We start from the raw sequence: 17,888 nt of genomic DNA, 5'->3' as shown, positions 1-17,888 counted from the left end.
TAATTTTTAGCATTTGCTTCTTCAGAGCAGATAACTCGCATTAACTGGGTCTCAACTGTCGTGAATTGGGTTTAAGAAAAGCACTTGGTATGCTTTACAAAAGCAATAAATGCCAAGAAGGAACTTATGAGATTTGGGGAGACAGTACTGCACAATGGAAAGAGTAAACCTTGGAGTCAGACAGATGTGGGATTGCAGCTCTGCACTTGGAGGCCTTTTTTAAGTTTCTGTACCTCAGTTTCCTTATGATCAAAATGGAGGGGGGAGGTCCCTGTATTAACTATTGCTGTGTTACAAAGTACCTCAGTACTAGTGACTTGAAACAGTAAGGTGTTATCATCACTCACTGTCCTACAGCTCAGCTGGACTCCCTTGTGCATCCACAGTCAATTGTGCGGATGAGGTAGATTGTTCTGCTCATCTAGGATGGTCTCACTCTTCAACAAGCTAGTCCAGGCTTGTTCTCCTGGCAGACACAAGCATCCAAGAGAGTGGGAAGAAGTAAGCAAAGCCTACTGGAACTGGTACCCTATCAATTCTGCCGTGTTCTTTTGGTCAGAGCCAGCGGCAAAGCCAACCCAGATTCAGTGGATGTTGACATGGAATACCACACTTGATGGAAGTAGCTTCAGAGTCATATTACAAAGTGTGAGGGTAGAGGAAGGGGTAAAAAATTGGTGCCATTTTTGCAATATACCATCATACCTGTCTAACAGTTTAATATTAAGTATCTAAAAGAGTCTTTAAGGAGGCTTGGTGGCACAATGTTTAAAGCACTTGCTCCTAACTGAAAGTCTGGCAGTTTAAACCCACCCAAGTGGCTTCAAGGGAGAAAGACCTGGCCATCTGCTTCTGAAAGGCCATAGCCTTGAAAACCCTATGCACCACAGCTCTACTCTGACACACATGAGATTGCAGTGAGTCGGAATTGACTTGATGGCACTAACAACAACTGCAAAAGAGTATTTGGCAAAAAATGTGTGCTCAAAAAATTATTTGATTTTATAACTAAGCCACTTGTATTCTTATATTTTTGTTCTTTTTCTTCTATGAGACCTTCATATGATTATTTAATTTCTTGCAAGTTATATATGTAAAACTACTTAAAATAACTTTACTCAAATGTAAAAAACAAAACCGAAGTTCAGTTGTGCTGACTTCCCCAGTATTGTAGACCAATGTAAAAGCTAAGTAGTTGCCTGAACACAACCAAACACTTTGAGGGACAGAGTAGCTGGAGTCTGGGCAGTAAGGACCATAGTTTTGGGGAATGTCTAGGTCCACTGGCGTAACAAAGTTTATTAACAAAGTGTTCTGCATCACACTTTGGCAAGTGGTGTGAGGGGTCTTAAAAGCTTGTGAGTGGCCATCTACGATGTATCAATTGGTCCCAATCCACCTGGAGCAAAGGAGAAAGAAGAACACCAAAGACACAAGGAAAATATGAGCCCATGGGACAAAAGATCCACATAAACCAGAGACTCCATCAGCCTGTGACCAGAAGAACTAGATGTTGCCTGGCTACGGCCAATGACCGCCTTGACAGGAACACAACAGAGAGTCCCGGATGGAGCAGGAGAAAAGTGCAGAGCAGAACACAAATTCAGGTAAAAGACCAGATTTAATGGTCTGGCAGAGACTGTAGGAACCCCTGAAACTATGGCCCCCAGAGGCTCTGTTAACCCAGAACTAAAACCATTCCCAAAGCCCATCCTTCAGACAAAGATTGGACTGGACTATAAAACATAAAATAATACTTGTGAAGAGTGTGGTTCTTAGTTCAGTCAGATACACAAGATCAAATGGGCGGCTTCTATCCGGAGGGAGGATGAGAAGGCAGGAAGGGACAGGAACTGATTGAATGGGCACAGGAAACCTGAAGTGGAAAGAAGTGTGCTGTCACATTGTAGGGATTGCAACTAATGTCTGATAACAGTAAGTGTATAAATTTTTGTGTGAGAAATTGACTTGAGCTGTAAACTTTCACTTAAAGCACAATTAAAAAAAATCCAAATATGGCAAAATTTTATCAAAACAATCCATGTAGAATATTACTTTGATAAATTATGTTCTTAGAATTTTAAAAGTCAAAACATCCATGTGGTGGGAAAATACTTTCACTCCGGTGTGTGGGCATGGATTGGAGCTCTCTACTGCGCTTTCATGTGTTAGTATTTGCTCCATCATTTTCTTTGTGGTAGAAGAAAGCACACATCAGTAAAATGAAAAATTGTTTTACTTTATTAAGATAAATTATCTTTATTAAAAAAAATTTTATTTTGAAATTTAAACATACCAAGAAGTTGCAGAAATAGGACAAAATGTTTACAAATATCCTCCACCTCACTTTCCCAAATATCAATAATGCATGTAGCTACAGTGCGATTTTTAAAACCAGGAAATTAACATTGGCACGATACTATCAGTTAAACTACAAATCTTACAAAATTTCATCAATTTTCCCTCCTAATGCACTTTCTGTCTTCCAGGATCCTATCCAGGACCCCACAATGCGTTTAGTTGTTATTTCTCCTTTGCCTCTTCTAGTCTGTAAAGGTTCCTCAGTCTTTCCTGGTCTCTCAGGGACTTGAAACGTTTTAAGAGTACTGATCGGTTATTTTGTAGACAGCCCCTCAATTTAGGTTTGTCTGATTTTTCTAATGATTGGAATAAAGTGGTGCAAATTCTGGCAGTAATACCACGGACATGATACTAGGTCCTCAGTGCATCATCTCAAGGGTTTATGATCTTGGTATGTCTTATTACTGCTAGTATTAACCTGATTACTTGATGAAGCACATCTGTGAGGTTTCTCCACCATAAAGCTACCATCTCTCCATTTTTAATTAATACATATCTTGGGGTAAATACTTTGAGATTATACAAACTCAGGTCCTAGTTTATAAACACTGTTCTCTACTAAAAGGAGCTGGACTTCCTTGGAAAAGTGGCCAGGGAAAATGCAAGATGAGCCTGAAACATCTTGTGGTGACAGAAAGTAAAGTGCTGAAAAAAAGTGGGAGCATGTTAAAACAAAACATAGGAACCAACCAGAAGAAGCTCCTAATGGCTGAAGCTGGAACAACTTGAGCAACAAAATAAAAAATAGTTTTGGATTTTAACCCATAAAAAAAAAATTTGTGAATTCATAACTGATATAAATAAACAACTAGATATTATTCATAGTGGAGAAGGGCCAGGTATTCCGTAGAGTACAATTCCAATTAAAAGCAGAATGAAAAAAGGAAATAGAAAATCACCATTAGGTCAAGAACATGGAAATGCCTACTAACCCAGTGCCTACTAGTGGATCCTAAAATTAGTTGGCAAAAGTTTGAAGAGAAACAGTATTTACATAGTGTCTTCTGTTTTTAAAACTGGTAGAAGTTTTCTAAAACATACCAGCATTTCCCTTGTTATGCAGTTTTCTTACCACACATCCAGTGTCACCATTTTGTAATACCGTATTCTCAAGTAAGGAGCCCTGGTGGTGCAGTGGTTAAGCATTTGGCTGCTAACCAAAAGATAAGCAGTTTGAATCCACCAGCCACTCTTTGGGAATCCTATGGGGCAGTTTTACTCTGTCCTATAGGGTCACTATGAGTCAGAAACGACTGGATGGCAAAGAGGTTTTTTTCATTCTCAAGTAAAGGAGACCTGGTAGGGCAGTGGTTAAGAGCTCAGCTGCTAACCAAAAAGGTCAGCAGTTCAAACCCACCAGCTGCTCTTTGGAAACTCTATAGGGCAGTTCTGTTCTGTAGAGTCGCTATGATTTGGAACTCACTTGACTGCAACGGGTTTTTTTTTTTTTTTTGGTCTAAAGTAAAGAGAGAAAATCATGCACTTTTTTTTGTGTATGTGTGTGTGTCTGGCTAAACACAGAGATATAGAACAAAAAAAATTCAGTTCCTCAGTGTTTTTGCCAACATCTTCTATAGTTTTGTTAACTTGGCACTGCAGAAGTAGACAGCAAAACTTAATTTGTTCTATCTTTTGGAAGTGCACCAGTTCAAAAAGGACCATGCCCTGTCCTCTGGCAGAATGCTTATTAGAAGAACACATGCTGTACTGACATTCATAAATCTAACCAGCTGTGCATGGAAATGAGGCATAGAACTAGATTTGTAAAAGCAGTACGAAATGTTCCAGAACATTCTATGCTTTGTTACATATGTTCTGTATAGAGCTGATAGAAATATTTTTAGGATTAAAGGCAGATAACTATAGCCACCATCTTAATTTTCCATGTATTTTTTTCTTTATGTATATCTATGGGATTAAAAAATTAGAGGGATGTAAATGAAATTAAAGGGAAAAAAAATCAGCAGATGTAAGTGAAAAATTTGAGTCAAAATATAAGACCTTGAAGGGATACCAGAAGTCATTCAGTTCAGCATGTTCGATTAACAGATGTGAGAATATGGCTCAGAGGTTAAGGAATTTTCCAAATTTGTTATGATGTCAGCCTTCTGTGAAGTTTGTAGTGACCTGATCATGATTAAAGAAGTCTGACTTATTTAGAAGAGATGCACAATTTTATTTTCAGAATCAGTTTTTAGCAAACAGAAATTCGCAAACCAAATAATGACAAATTTATTGCAGCTGAGTTTAATATTTAGTTCATCAAATTATAAAGCATAGTTAAGTTATAATAATCATAGCTAACTATAAAAATTATAATTGTAAAAGGGAATAGAAATAGATAGCTCTGGGAAATATATATATATTTCATTGGTACATATATATACATACACATTTATTTTATTGGTAATTATGATAGAAGTAATAATGTTTAAATACAAAAGTCATTTTCTTTGGATTTTCCTTTATTTGTGATTGATCCATTTATTAGTTCATATATAGTGTGAAAAATGAAACTCATAGTGCCCCTTGTCTGTGTAGATCTTAGAGTCAAGTAGAGGAAAACCAGTAGGAAACAAATAATTAAATATTTAATTTTGAGTTTTAAAAGCTGATGTGTGGGAGATATGCCTCTCATAGGAGATAACGTGTAAGCTGATAGTGATAGGGGTAGAAATGGAGCCAGCCACATGACGCTGGAGACAGAGCATTCCAAGGAGTGCAACAGCTTGTCCCAAGCCTCTAAGGCTGGGAAGAGGACAGTGTATGGGAGCAGAGGAGAGCAGGCTCTGAGTTTGTGGTAGCCAACATAAGGAGTTTAGAAGTTATTCTCAGTGCAATGGGAAGTCATTGAAGAATTTTAGTGAGGGGAGTAAAATCTCCAACTTACGGTTGTAAAGAATTATACTCACTGTTGTATCAGGGGAAATAATGGTGAATGACCTAGCTAGTGATTGTTTTTTCACGTTTTTCCTTATTCTACCTTCAATGTCATCCTTCTCTAAAAAAAAAAGTAGAATTATGCTTATAGAATTGTGATTGAAGAATTGAAGAATTAGACCATCCTTTTAAGTGTATATACAATTATGTATATCTATGTATGTTTGTGTGTATGTATGTATGTATATATACATGTATGTATAAATACACAATATCATGATTATATAAATATATATTATGATATGTATTCTATATTATTCTGAACATAAAGTAATTATATTTTTACTGTTTTTGATTAAGAAGTTTTTTTTGTACTTTAGATGGGCTTTACAGAACAAACTAGTTTCTCATCAAACAGTATACACATTGTTATATGACATTGGTTAACGATCCCACGACACGTCAACACTGTCCCTTCTCAACCCTGAGTTCCCTATTACCAACTTTCCTGGTCCCGCCTGCCTTCCAATCCCTGCCCCAGGGCTGTTGCACCCTTTTAGTCTTGTTTTGTTCCATTGGCTGTTCAATCTTTGGCTGAAGGGTGAACCTCAGGAGTGACCTCATTACAGAGCTGAAAGGCCGGCCAGGGTAAGAAAATACTTTTCCATTCCTTTCAGTTGGGCTTCTTTCAATAATTCCTTCAATCAACATTATTGGCTTATCTATAGATACAACATTTCTGTCTTTGTTCTCTGACTTTTTTTTTTTCTTCCTTTACAAAATGTTCATATGTATTCTAATGAGAGGTCATTTTAAATTGGAATCATGTCTTTTCCTTGTTTGGCTACTGGTTATATAATCTTGGTCAAGTTAATTAACATTTCTTTAAGGTTTCTTAGCCTTTTCTGTAAAATAATACATACCTCATAGGATTTTTGTGAAGAATAAATGGCATAATGTTTGTAAATAATTAAACACGATGTCTAGCATTTGGTATTTACTCAACAAATGTTGTTTTAAATTTTATTATAGATTCATACAGTGAAGTCTTTTAAACTTGAATCCTCTGCTCTGTCTTTGCTCCAAAGACTTTTGTTTCTCTCTTAGTGTACTTTAAATAGATCTGTATGTACATGTCTTCCCTGCCCACTCATGTTGTTGTTAGGTGCTATCAAGTCAATTTCAACTCATAATGACCTCATGTGACAGAGTAAACTGTCCTATAGGGGTTTTCTTGGCTGTAATCTTTACAGGAGCAGATCACCAGGTCTTTCTCCCACAGCGCCTCAAAGTGAGTTCAAACTGCCAACCTTTTGGTTAGCAGCTAAATGGTTAACGATTGTGCCACCAGGGCTCCTTTGCTCACTGACAGAAGTCTGCTTAGATAACCAGCAAGGACATAAGTGAAGGAAGGTGCATGTGAATTTAGAATGTAAAAAAGAAACAGACAAAATAATATTAATTGCGTTAGCCAATTACAAGAACACATTGAATTTGGAAAGTTAAGAGCAAGGCCATTTGGGATATTTTGAAACCATAGCAAGATTAGATATGGTGGGTTTTGTTTATTTTCATTTCACATCTTGTCATTTTTTAAAAAGTACTTAGTTACATAACACATACCTAGTATAGCCTTATCGATGCTATGTATGTATGGAATGTAGCCAACTTGTCCAGATTTTGAGTAATTCTTTCTAGGAGAGGTGATTTTCTGGTTATTGTTTTTGCTATTTTCATTACTTGGATGGTTTCTTCAACTCTTGTGGTTGTATTTCTTGAAGATAGCCTTAAACAAAGCTTTCTATTGACTTTTTACCAAAATGGAAAAATCAGATATGATATAAATGCCTTTGAAAAAGTGTGGTTACCTCATACTCTAAATAGAATAGTTATTTAGTATCTCCTTTAAGTAACATGAGTATTTTAAGTGTTCTTTGCATATATCACATTAAAGTTCAATTAAATGGAGTCCCTTGTGACCTTCCAAAATATCTGATATCCTATTGGCTTCTTGACAAAAGTTATTTCTTTTCTCACACTTTGAAGGGGACACAAATGAAGTATGTTTATTGCACTAATAGGCATTTTGGGGCTTATAATTCAAAATACATCTGTTGACTGTAATAAGTCCATGTCTCTGTGTCACATAAAACCATGCAACAATTAATCTATAACCTGTGCCCATCCCACAATTTGAGAAACAATTTCTAGTTGGTAAGATTATATATTCACAGAGAATGACATGTAATGCAATACAGAATAGGGGTTAAGAGCATGGGCTCTGAGGCCAGGTGCCTGGGTTTGATTCCTGGTTCTAACAAGTCAGGAGGTTCGTGACTTACGGGAAGTCACGTAACATCTCCCTGTCTCTCATCCATAAAATGGGAATAATACCAAAAGTGCATGTATCATAGGGTTATTCTGAGGATTAAATTAGTTGAATTATAGAAGGCACTTAGAATAGTTTCTGGCACATAGGTAAAAGTCAGGTTATTATTATTAAGGAAGTTTTGGGTTTTGTCAAATGGAAGATATAGAGAGTAGTTTCATATCTGTATTCAGAGGAAAGGAATGAATCACCACGGGACATCCTCATACCAGTGCTAGAACGTTAACCGCCTCCCTTCAAGGAAAGATGCCATCTATGTTTGCTGGGTTATAAGAACAAAGGCATGGAGGTGGGAATTAAGAAAGTGTTTGGGACACAGTGAAATTTTTGACTAGAATAGAGGGAAAGATCCTTGCAAGTGTGTAGTGAAAGAAGTGGTATGCAACCAGGTTGACTCGGCCCTATAATGTGAAAAATTGAGGGCTGAACAAATCACTAGCCAAGAGATAAGGTGACTTCTTTTGGAGCCCTGGTGGCATAGTGGTTAAGAGCTCAGCCTGCTAACTAAAAGACTGGCAGTTCAAATCCACCAGCTGTCCTTGGAAACCCTATAGGGCAGTTCTACTCTGTCCTATAGGGTTACAATGAGTCGAATTGACTAGATGGCAATGGGTTTTTTATTGCAAGGCAGATTATTATCTGTTTCCACCTTGAATTTTGCAATCCAAAAGTTTAGACTTCTTTTCCCATGTAGAAACGATTGAGTAAACTCAAATAACTTCACCAATTTTTATTAGTTTTTAAGAGATGAAATCAGTCCAGTGGTGGCAGTGTTCTGTGTTGAGAGGGATTTTTCTTCTGGTCATATTTGAAACATGTTCACCAAAGTCAAAGTTTCATAATTTATTGGAAACTTTAAAGACATAAACTTATTATGGTAATTTCGACCCCTGTTGGAGGCACGCAGTGCAGCTTACAGTGTCTCTGTCACCAGAACTGCAGAGTATAACGTTTCGTTGCTTTCTCCCTAGGAGTTGCTGCATTGCCAGTTAGACTGTATCTAACAGCATATCATTAAACAGACACCACTGGATCATCAAAACAAAGAAACTGCTGAAGCTGAATTAGATATTCTCACTCTAATAATGAGCACAGTCACACTATATAAAATTAAGACAGGAGCAACAAGACAGAAAGCCTGGGCTAATTTCCTGTATTTCCAAACATTAGATTATTAACTTTATTTTTTTCAATTTGACTTAATTTCTCAGGAAGTTTCCAGGTGTGAGAAGCCATTGGCTTCAGAAAGATATGTGTAAAGGTGATTGAAATAGGAATTAAACCCACTAAAATTTAATGATACTAAAATGAACAGTCACTGGGCATATTACTTCAGTCCTGATTGGAGAATGGCTGGGCTCTCCTTGGCTTCTCATTTACTAATAAGCCCCGCTAGATATTGGAGTTTCTTGGATGCTTCATTGGCATGGTCTCTGAATATCAAAATACTGTGCAGTTCTTTATTTTTAGTATATTGGGCATAGCATTTAACACTGTTTAAAAATCCTGGGATTTAATTTTGAGGCTATGACTCATAGCAATATATTCAAGGTCACCTTTAATGTAATGTGTTATTTAGAAAGCATTACTTGGAAATATGTAACAGAAAAAATTATCTGCCTGATGTCTTTGCCGAACCTTGGTGCCTTTTTGTTCTTCTAATTAAGGATATTACTATTGAATAATAAAATAGCTTCTCTTTGAAGAGGGAATTATTTGGAACTTTAGATTTTTAAGGTCAGCTTTGTCTTCCCATGGTGTAGACACATTTTCCCTTTTAAATCCATGATAATTGAGATGTTTTTTCTCTACTTTAAGCTACTGTTTCTCCCATGAGCGTCTGTTACAAATGGCTCTTCCAGTGTCTTCTGGGAATCTCTTCATGACGTTTTGAGCTTTCAGTTGTTAAACTGTGTCAGGATTCTGAAAACATAAATCATGTCTCCCCACTGCAGATACTGACACTTTGTTAATTTTTGTAGGTTTAAACTAACATAGTTTGTCATACTGTGGTGGCTTGTGTGTTGCTATGATCCTGGAAGGCATGCAACATGTATTTCAAATACCAACAGGGTCACCCTGGTAGACAGGTTTCAGCAGAGCTTCCAGACTAAGACAAACTAGGAAGAAGGACCCAGCAATCTACTTCTAAAGAAATTGGCCAGTGAAAACTTTATGAATATCAGGGGAACATTGTCTGATACAGTTCTGGAAGATGAGCCCCCCAGGTTGGAAGGCACTCAAAGTATGAGTGAGGAAGAGCTGTCTCCTCAAAAGTAGAGTCTGCCGTAATATGGATAGAGTAAAACTTTTGAGACCTACATTGGCTGATGTGGCACAACTCAAAACGAGAAGAAACAACAACATTTATTAATAATTGGAATGTGGAATGTATGAAGTATGAAATGGAAATTCATACTTCAAAAATAAAATGGAACACATAAAGATTGATATCCTAGGCATTAGTTAGCTAAAATGAACTGGTGTTGGCCATACTGAATCAGACAATCATATGGTCTACTATGCTGGGAATGACAAATGGAAGAGGAATGTTGTCACATTCATCATTGAAAAGAACATTTCAGGATCTGTCATGAAGCGCAATGCTGTCAGCAATAGGATAATATCCATACACCTGCAAGGAAGATGGGTTAATACGACTATTATTCAAATCTACACAAACAACTATTAATGCCAAAGATGAAGAAACTGAAGATTTTTACCAACTTCTGCAGTCTGAAATTAATGTATACAATCAAGATGCATTGATAATTAAATGTGATTGGAAACAAAGAAGAAGGATCGATGGCTGGAAAATACAGACTTGGTGAGAGAAACGAGGCTGGAGATTACATAATAGAATTTTGCAAGACCAATGACTGGAAATACCTTTTCCAACAAAACATAGAGACTATACACTTGGACCTCACCAGATGGAATACACAAGAATGAGATTGACTATATCTGTGGAAAGAGATGATGCAGAAGCTCAATATCATCGGACAGAATAAGCCCAGGGCAGACTGTGGGACAGACCATCAATTGTCATATGCAAGTTCAAGTTGAACCTGAAGAAAATAAAAATACATCCATGAGAGCCAAAGTATATCCTTGAGTATATTCCACCTGAATTTAGAGACCTTCTCAAGAATAGATCTGATGCATTGAACACTAATGAACAAACACTAGATGAGTTGTGTGATGACATCAAGGATATCATACATGAAGAAATCAAAAGGTCATTTAAAAGACAAGAAAGAAAGAAAAGACCAAAATGAATGTCAGAGGAGACTCTGATACTTGCTGTTAAATGTGGAGTAGCTGAAGTGAATGGAAGAAATGAAGTGAAATAGCTCAAGAAGACAAAGTACAGTATTATAATGAACTATGCAACGACCTAGAGTTAAAAAACCAAAAGGGAAGAACACACTCGGAATTTCTCAAGCTGAAAGAACTGAAGAAAAAAATTCAAGCCTTGAGTTGCAATATTGAAGAATTCTATGGGCAAAATATTGAATGATACAAGAAGTATCAAAAGAAGATGGAGGGAGTACAACAGAGTCACTGTACCAAAAAGAATTGGTGGACATTGAAACATTTCAGGAGGTAGCATATGATCAAGAGCCAATTGTATTGAAGGGAGAAGTCTAAGCTGCAGTGAAGGCATTGGGGAAAAACAAGGCTTCAGGAACTGAGAGAATGCCAACGGAGATGTTTCAACAAAGGGATGCAATCCTGGAAGCGCTCATTCATTTATGCCAAGAAATTTGGAAGATAGCTACTTGGCCAAATGACTGGAGGAGATCTATATATATGTGCCCATTCTAAAGAAAGGTGATCTAGCAGAATGCAGAAATTGTCAAACAATGACATTAATCTCTCCAAGTTAAATTTTGCTGAAGATAATTCAAAATGGTTGCAAGAGTGCATCAAACAAGAACTGCCAGAAATTCAAGCTGGGTTCAGAAGAGGACATGGAACCAGGGATATCATTGCTGATGTCAGACAGATCTTGGCTGAAAGCATAGAATACCAGAAATGCAAAGGCATTTAACTGTGTGGATCATAATAAATTATGGATAATATTGCAAAGAATGTGAACTCCAGAACTCTTAGTTGTGCTCATAAGGAACCTGTACATAGACCAAGAGACATTTGTTTGAACAAACAAGAGGATACCGTGTGGTTTAAAATCAGGAAAGGTGTGCGACAGGGTTGCATCCTTTTACCATATTTATTCAATTTGTATGCTTAGCAAGTAATCTGAAAAGCTGGACCATATGAAGAAGAACGGGCATCACAATTAAGGGAAGACTCATGACCTACCTACAGTATGCAGATGGCACAACCTTGCATGCTGAAAGCAAAGAGGACTTGAAGCACATACTAATGAAGATCAAAGACTACAGCCTTCAGTCTGGATTACACCTCAATATAAAGAAAATAAAATATCCTCACAACTTGACCAATAAGTAACATCATGATAAATGGAGAAAATATTGAAGTTGTCAGTGGTTTCAGTTTCAATGATCCAGAATCAATGAATGCCCATGTAAGTGGCAGTCAAGACATAAAACTAGATGTTGCATTGGGAAAATCTGCTGCGAAAGACCTCTTTAATGTGTTAGAAAATAAAGTAGTCACTCTGAGGACTAAGGTCATCCTGGCCTGAGCCATGGTGCCTTCAGTCACCTCATATGAGTGTGAAAGCTGGAGATTGAATAAGGGAGACCGAAGGAGAATTGATGCATTTAAATATGGTGTTGGTTAAGAATATTGAATATATTACCAGAAGAACTTTCTTCTGGTAAAGCCATCTGAAACATTAAGCTCTAGCAAAAAACAAACAAACAAAAAACCCACTAAAATAGTTCAGTTAAGAATGTGGTTGCCCACTTTGTATCTTTCTATATAGGTGAACATTTCATGCTATGAGTTAGAATAACTGATTTTATTGTAAGATATTTGCCATATAATAACCAAACCAAAACCAAACCCATTGCCGTCGAGTCAATTCTGACTAATAACGAACCTATAGGACAGATTAGAACTGCCCCTTAGAATTTCCAAGAAGCACCTGGTGGATTTGAACTGTTGATCTTTTGGTTAGCAGCTTTAGCTCTTAACTACTACACCACCAGGATTTCCTTGCCATAACATAAAATTTGTATGGAGGAGTAAACTCTCATTATTTGAACATGTTTATCTCTGATACAGTGCCCACATTTTGTTCTGTGTTTTAGGGAACAGCATTTGGGTTTGGGAACTATGTTTTGCCAATTTATTTTGACTCTTTCTACTTCTCTGATTTGGTACCCCAGGCAAGTTTCTTTTAACCATTCTGAATCTCAGTTTCCTTTTCCTTGAAATCATAAGTATACATGTTGCAGATTAAGGATTAAGACATTGTCTTTAGGTAATGTGTACAAAGTGCTTAGCATTGTGTCTGACAGGTAATTAGCATGCAATCATCAAAGATTTATCCACCCCATTTATTAAATAAGCATTTATTTAGTTCTACTACTACTTCTATTACTAGTGTTATTACTACTGACAACAGTAACAATAACCTACTTCCTATTTTTAGTGCCCAAACTAGGGTTTCTCAGCCTGAATAGTGTAAGGTGTTTTCACTTGGGTACTAACCTAAAGGTTGGCTGTTCAGACCCATCCAGCAGTGCCGTGAAAGAAAGGCCTGGTCATCTGCTTCCATAAAACTTTGTTGTTGTTTTTGAGCATCATCTGGCTTAGTTTGGCTCACAGTGACATAGCAAGAGTAGCAGTACCCCACAGGGTTTTCTTGGTTGTAATCTTTATGGAAACAGATTTCCAGATCTTTCTCCCATGGAGCTGCTAGATGGGTTCAAACCACTGACCTTTCAGTTAGCAGCCCAGTACTTAAGCATTGTGCAACTGGGGCTCCTTCTGTATAGGTTATAGCCTAGAAAATCTTATGGGGCAGTTCTAATCTGTTCGGCCTGTATGAGGCAGACACTGTTAGGCCCTGGACAAATAGTGCTCAATCAGAAACATGTCAGTCCTGTCTTAGAGCACTCAATCTAGTGGGAAAGACAAATGCCTAAAACGTAGTAAAAAATAAAGTTGAAGAATATTATGATACGAGAAATACAGGATATTGTTCGATGATCTTGAGTCTTTTGCCTGCCATCCTTTTTGCTGGAGCATTGACAGCGTTTATGAAAAAGTCCACCTCCATTAAGTCGTGTCATCTGCACTGTGCATGAATTCTAGTAGATTCTTTTTCAAATGAGCACTGCAAATGCACTGCCCTGCCTAGTGCAAGATTACGGTCTTGCTTTTCCATTTCTAGGGTATTAGCTTATTCAACTTTAGATATTTCTAAAACTGAAAAGATCCACACGTTCAAAGGGTTTCCTGTAAAGTTAATTTGATATGATTGTTCATACGAGATTGGAAAATCAACTGCAAAAGATGTTCAGTTTCATGTATACTATTGTTCCGACTATACAAGAGTTTTTCCAATGCTGCGGCTCTTAAGCAATATTAATGAGGGACCATTTTGTAGTTGGAAACCCTGGTGGCATAGTGGTTAAGCACTAAGGCTGCTAGCCAAAAGGTCGGCAGTTGGAATCCACCAGGTGTTCCTTGGAAACTCTATGGGGCCGTCCTACCCTGTCCTATAGGGTCACTATGAGTTGGAATCGACTTGACGGCAATTTTTTTTTTTTTAATCTTGTAGTTGCCTAGGTGGTGTTTGGAGATGTTAGGACTCAATGGCAGAGGCAAGAAACAACTTTCTCATATTCATGTAGAATGAAAATATAATTCATAATAAAAATACTGGTTCATGTGTCTTTGACATTAACTGTTACCAGTTACAAAACAAACCAAAAACTCAGAGGCATGTTGGTTATTTAGAGACAAACCTTGGAGATATTGTGGATTCAATTCCAGACCACCTCAATAAAGTGAATATAGTGATAAAGTAAGTCACATGAATTTTTTGGTTTTCCAGTAAAAAAAAAAAAATTTTTTTTTTAATAGAAGTTATGTTTACAATCTACTGTAGTGTATTAAGTGGGAAATAGCATTATGTCTAAAAAGAATGAACATACCTTAATTAAAAAATACTTTATTGCTAAAAAATGCTAACCATCATCTGGGCCTTCAGTAAGCCGTAATCTTTTTGCTGGTAGAGGGTCTTGCCTCCCTGTTGATGGCTACTGATTTATCTGGGTGGTGGTTGCTGAAAGCTGAGGTGGCTGTGGTAATTTCTTAAAATAAGACCACAGTGAATTTTTCTGCATCAATTGACTCTTCCTTTCACAAAATCTTTCTCTGTAGTGTGTGACATAGTAGAACTTCTTTTGAAATTGGAGCTGGTCCCCTCAGGCTCTGCTCCTGCTTTGTCAACTACATTTATGAAATATTCTAAATCCTTTGTTGTTATTTCAACAATGTTCCCAGCATCTTCACCAGAAGATTCCATCTCAAGAAACCACTTTCTTTGCTCATCCCTAATTGCTTGCAGCAATTCAGTCACATCTCCAGGCTCCGCTTCTAATTCTAGTTCTCTTGCAATTTCCACTGCATCTGCAGTTACTTCCTCCGCTGAAGTCTCCAACTCCTCAAAGTCATCCACGAGGGTGGAATCTTCTTCCAAACTCCTGTTAATGTTGATATTTTAACTCCTCCCATGAATCATGAATGTTCTTAATGGCATCTAGAATGGCAAATCCTTTCCAGAAGGTTTTCAATTTGCTTCGCTCAGATCCACCAAAGGAATCGCCTTTATGGCAGCGATAGCCTTATGAAATGTAGTTCTTAAATAATAAATCTTGAAGGTCAAAATTACTTCTTGATCCATGGGCTACAGAATGGATATTATGTTAGCAGGCGTGAAAACAACATTAATCTTCTTGTACATCCCCATCAGAGCTCTTGGGTGACCAGGTGCATTGTCAATGAGCAGTAATATATATATTATGATATTTTGTGCTTTAGATGAAGGTTTACAGAGCAGGTTAGTTTTTCATTAAATAATGAATACACATACAGTTTTGTGACATTGGTTTTAGGGAAAGGAATTAGGCTTAAAAAATAAAGCATACAAAATACATGCATAAACATTTTATCATAATCATAACATAAAATTACTCTGTCAAGTGATCATAACAATTTTAACACTTAACTCTCAATGTCTGGGCTATCTCACTAGGGACTAGTAACAAGCCTATCACTGAGACTTAGTGGCCCACAAACAATGCTTTGAATAGCACTGCTGTAGGAAATACTGAAGAAAGGTAATATAGGGTCCCTGTTTCTCCTGAATAGTAAAATGTGCGTAACAGTGAAAAAGCTATGTACCAGTATAAGACAGCATATGATGTGGTTCCAAAGATAGGGCTTATCAATAGCCAGTAGAATGAAGAAAAGCAAGGACTTTGTAAAACAGCAGGCCTGGATTCAAACTCAATTTCTTTCATTTCCTTCATTTCAGACTATAGGCAAGTTATGAACTTCCTTGGAGCCAGTTTTGTCATATGAGAAACAGTAAAAATAATATTCCCTTCATAGAGTTCTTTGTATCTCTTTTGGCAACATGCGTATAGTAAGTATTCAATAAATATTTGTTAGCTGAATAAAGAGTCTAAAAAAATTGTAGTTCCACAGTTGCTAAGCAACTTGCCAGAGTGTAGTAGTTACTGACTATTGCTGATCTCCTGCTGGTTTATGATTTCTGTCTGAAGGCTGGATTTAAACCGTTTTCTTATATGTGAGTCATTTAATTAAAAGAAGCTAAACTAGTATTAGGTAGTATTTGGAAATTTCAAAGGTGGTTTCTCTTTATATGAATATTACAATGATCTTCAGATTTTCTGCGGGCCACAGAAAAACATCTGTTTTATAGATAAACCAAAAACACCAAACCCTACTTTTTGTAAAAGAGAAAATATTCAAAGTAGTATACAACCATACATCCCTTAATGTCCAGGATGCATTCTGTGAAATAGGACGTTATGTGATTTGGACATTGTGCGATCAACTTGGTCAGTGGCGCTCCTGGGCGCACAGGCAGGGGTTGCTGTTAAGCGCACTGTGAACGCCTCAGGTGAGTGCTCTGCCTGGTCCTACTTGATGTGCAGCCCTGCAGCCCCAGGAAGGTCACAGCAAAGAGGTTCTTGAGGTTGAGCAGGGCACCACGGGAGTGGCCTCTGCCCACCTTGGGGGCTTGGGAGCAGGATTAGCTACCCAGTCCTCCCAGCGACAGGGGTGCCTGTTCTAGGGGGTGGAAGGCAGGGTGGGGGCTCACTGCCAAGATGAACTTTGGGCATCCCCTGGAGGGCACCCACTGGACCACAGACATATATGTGGTTGGACGTATATGTGGACAGACAGACATTGCCTGAACAGATGTTATCCAGCACATGACTACTTATTTCTTTAGCAATTCTTTTGTATGTTAAGTTCATTGAGTATGTATGCATTGAAAATAATTTTCAGGGTAAACTATTACATGAAGTAAAAACATACCTTCTAGGTTTTCTGGTTTCTACAGAAAACAGGGATCTGAAACAAACATGTATTGGTACAGTAATTGTAGAAGTGAGAAATGAATGTCTCCATTTATGAAATCAGAGGTAAACCAGAGTTGATAGAAATCCTACTGGACCAGACTGTGAGCCAATTACTTTTTCTGACATCTCATTTAATCCCAATAACTAATCTATGAGATTAATACTGGTATGGCCACTTAAGAAATGAAGGAAGTAAGGTTTACAAAGACCATCTTGCATGAGGGATGGTAACTGGAGAAGTGGAGATTCTCATTTGGGTCTGTTGGTGCCACCTTTTCTGCCCTTTCCGTGATCGTGTCCTGCTCAGTGTCTACAGTTTTCCCTGTATTTAAAATTCTAATCCTGAATCTCTCAGATGAAAATTTAAAAGCAGAATGAGTTACAACACTTTTGAATAGGTGATACCTGAGCTGTATTCCCTGAATTCACTGAGGTTTTCCAAAAATATTCTTTTTTTTTTTTCCCCAAAGATATTCTTTAATAGAATTCTGAATGATTTGGAGCCCCTGTATCCCTAGACATTCAAGGCTGAATAAATGGAAATTGAACATAGCTTGATTCTATAAGTAACTGGGAGGCCTATACTTAAAATCCCAGAAATTTATGGTTGGTGAGGATTTTTGATTTTTATTAGTTAGAAGAATGAAATTGCTGAGGTCCCCTTGAGGACTTTCTCTTAATTTTCGAAATATTCTAAA

The 17,888-nt window shown here is 37.4% G+C and overlaps 1 protein-coding gene across 21 annotated transcripts in view; it reads left to right on the top strand.

Annotated features, from left to right (window-relative positions):
• The window catches only part of NAALADL2 (N-acetylated alpha-linked acidic dipeptidase like 2), a 1,621,055-nt gene that overhangs the window by 523,128 nt on the left and 1,080,039 nt on the right, over nucleotides 1–17,888 (top strand). The window contains exon 3 of one of the 21 annotated variants that reach the window (XM_049867799.1): nucleotides 16,113–16,223. The exons of 19 other annotated variants lie outside the window; for them this stretch is intronic. The gene's annotated coding sequence lies outside the window, so the exon portion shown is untranslated. Of the gene's footprint in view, nucleotides 1–7,165; nucleotides 16,224–17,888 lie in introns of those variants that run through there. One more of the 21 variants, XM_049867810.1, reaches the window with a different exon arrangement.

This window comes from Elephas maximus, chromosome 23 (assembly GCF_024166365.1).
Source record: "Elephas maximus indicus isolate mEleMax1 chromosome 23, mEleMax1 primary haplotype, whole genome shotgun sequence".
In the NCBI taxonomy this organism is placed as follows: domain Eukaryota; kingdom Metazoa; phylum Chordata; class Mammalia; order Proboscidea; family Elephantidae; genus Elephas; species Elephas maximus.
The sequence above is the reverse complement of the archived record's forward strand: the minus strand, read 5'-3'. Positions and strand labels throughout refer to the sequence as shown.